Raw genomic sequence first — 2,976 nt, 5'->3', positions numbered from 1 at the left:
GAGAAAATATTGGCAGTGCATGTGCCAGGTAAAGGAATAATATTCAGAATATATTTAAAAAAACTAGAAATAAATAACTAAAGTAATGTAACATAAGAAGGTGGAAATTTGAGCATACATTTTACAAAAAACAAAAGATATGCAAATGGCCAATTAGTTCTCAAAAAGCTTCTCAAAATAATTAGTTATAATGGAAATAAAATATGAAACCACAATGCGATATGACCATCATTCTTTTTAAAAAAAATTTTTTTAATTAATTTTTTTGGGGGGAGGTAATTAGCTTTATTTTACTTACTTATTTTTAATGGAGGTACTGAGGATTGAACGTAGGACCTTGTGCATGCAAGGCACAAACTCTACCACTGAGCTATACCCTCCCCTGAACATCATTCTTTATAATGGCTAAAATGAAAAACAACTGAAATCAAAATTTTGGCAAGGATGTGGAAAAATCAGAAATTTTATACATGGCTTGAGAGTTAAATAACATAATCACTTTGGAAAAATAGTTCAACATTTTCTTATGAATTTCTTATACCTGCTACCATAAGTATTTATCAAAGAGAAATAAAAGTATATGCTCAAAAAAGATTTGTATGAAAATGTTCATAGTAGCTAATTTACAATCCCCCAAATTTGGAAACAATCAACAGGAATGGATAAGCTGATTTTAGACTACCAGTCAACAATAAAAAGAAAGAACTACTGATCATAGACACATCATGCGACAACAAAGATGAAACTCAAGGGGGAAGTGTTGAGCTCAAACAAAAGATTTATACAATGTGATTCTATTCATATGCAATTTAAGAGTATACAAATGTAACATATGCTACTTAAAATCAAAACAGAGTTTGCTGTGGAGAGCAGATGTTTGGCACTGATTGGAAATGAGCATGAGAGGACCGTCTGGAATGTTGGAAATGTTCTTCATCTTCATTGCAGTGTAGTTACTTCAGTATATATTCCTCAAGTCTTCTCAAAGTTAGTAGGGAAGATGTGTGAATTTCATAATGTACAAATTATAGTTCAAAATAAAAATAAACAGCATCAAGATAACTGAGGGACTGAAGATGAAATATGTATTAGAGAAATAGACAAAAGAAATAAACAGCCATAACTGCCCCTAAAAGGTATGTAAATTATATGTAAAGTTGCCTGATGTCACTTATACTAAGATAAATATAAATTAAAACTACTTTGAGATAGCTATTTTTCCTACCTTTTATAAATTGGCAAAATTCCAAAAGCTTCATTAAATAAGGCAAGACTGACAAGACTATGAGGGTAAAGCAATTTCATATATTGTATATGGACAATAGTACAATCTCTATGAAGAGAATTTGGAAAAATCTTATGAAACAAATTTGTTTTGGCCTTTTGCCCAGCAATCACACTTTTAGGAATTTATCCTGAAGACACACACTCACTAACTGGAAAATAAAAACTGACATAATATCAACAATAAAAATTCATACACAAATGCATCCACAAATACAATTTTAATAGTAACATGCTGGAAATAATCTAACAGTGTACATAGGTTATTGCCTGAAAAAAAGAGATACATCTTTATAAAGTGTTTTACTATTAAAATTGTATTTATGAATACCTTTGTGCATGTGTTTTTGTTATGTTCTAATGAGAATACTATGTAGCTTAAAAAATATAAGAAAAATCTCTGTGAATTACATAGTATGCTTTCTAGGCTATAAATGAAAAAACAAGGTCTAACAGTATATACAATATGTTACATTTTATGTAAGAAATGAAAATAAGGCTATCTTTTGAAGAATTTTATATAGGAACAGTAAATTTATGAAACTAGTGAAAATACAGGAGGTGGGTTGAGAGTGATCAAAATATCAAAGTAAACTTGCTTATAGGGGTAATAAGTAAATAACAATCAGTTCTTACTCTGGGTGAGGAGAGATACAAATATGGAATGGGGAAAGAAGAGGAGAGGAAGAATGAAGTTGAACTAAGATGCTGAACTGGAATTAAAGGCATTGAGGTTGTCATTACTAAGAGACAGAGAAGTTGATTCCTTGTTAGCCATGACCATGTTTCATGCCCACTCTAGACACTATTCCCTATTGAAAAAAATGGAAAAACTAGTGTTTCTTGTAGAAATGATTGGTTATCATTCTGGGACAAGAGGATTTCTAAGTAAACTGAAATATGTAATTGTCCAAAAAGTAAGGAAATGCTCCAAACTAATGGAAATTTGGAAAAAATCCACAGGAGACAGATTAAACAGCTCCCACTGGCCATAAATGAGCTTCAAATGAATAATGACACAGATTCTAACATACCAATTTCCAAAAAAGAATATACAAGTCCACACTTAGACTAAAACAAAATAATACTTAAATAGTAAGAAAGGGACATAGGAAAAGTTTTTCTTTACAGAATAATGCTATGCAGTAAACAGAAGACATCATTTCATTGAAAATTCAGGGCTTATTTTTATAAAAGACATCCATGGACAAAATCATTTTACAGAAGTGAATTTAAAAATGAGTATTCTGGAACACTGTATTGAAAATTTCCTATTTATTTTTGAGCATCCTTAATGAGCTGTTACTTAAAATATTAAGATGTAGTAACACAAGCTCACTTGGAAATTATTAAAATTGTAAGTCACAAGCCTTTTTGCAAATTGTGAGTATATATTTTAAGTTTTATGGGCAAAGGTAAGTACTGCTTTTTAAGTGCATGTATTATTATATAAGATACACTGTCAAAATATTTTGTAATATATCAAATGCAAAAAATTAAAATAATACCATAGACATTTGTTTTTCTTAAAACACATCATGTCTTCCTATGGTGAATTCAGAAAAATCCAAACTACTTATCAGCTCCTACAATCCTCTGCCTGGACTGGCCCTTCCCTTCCCTTCCCTCTTCCCACTTTCTTTGCTGTATGCACACCATTCTTTGTCTCATGGTTGAATATGTCAAGCCCTT

The 2,976-nt window shown here is 30.7% G+C and overlaps 1 non-coding gene across 1 annotated transcript; it reads right to left on the bottom strand.

Annotated features, from left to right (window-relative positions):
* Positions 1–308: 308 nt before the first annotated feature.
* On the bottom strand, positions 309–381 carry TRNAA-UGC (transfer RNA alanine (anticodon UGC)). The gene has a single exon. It is a non-coding gene; the product is annotated as a tRNA-Ala (tRNA).
* Between the last annotated feature and the right edge of the window lie 2,595 nt (positions 382–2,976).

The sequence above is a fragment of the Vicugna pacos genome, chromosome 12 (assembly GCF_048564905.1).
Source record: "Vicugna pacos chromosome 12, VicPac4, whole genome shotgun sequence".
Lineage (NCBI taxonomy): Eukaryota > Metazoa > Chordata > Mammalia > Artiodactyla > Camelidae > Vicugna > Vicugna pacos.
Note: the sequence above shows the minus strand (reverse complement) of the source record. Positions and strands in the feature narration are given on the sequence as shown.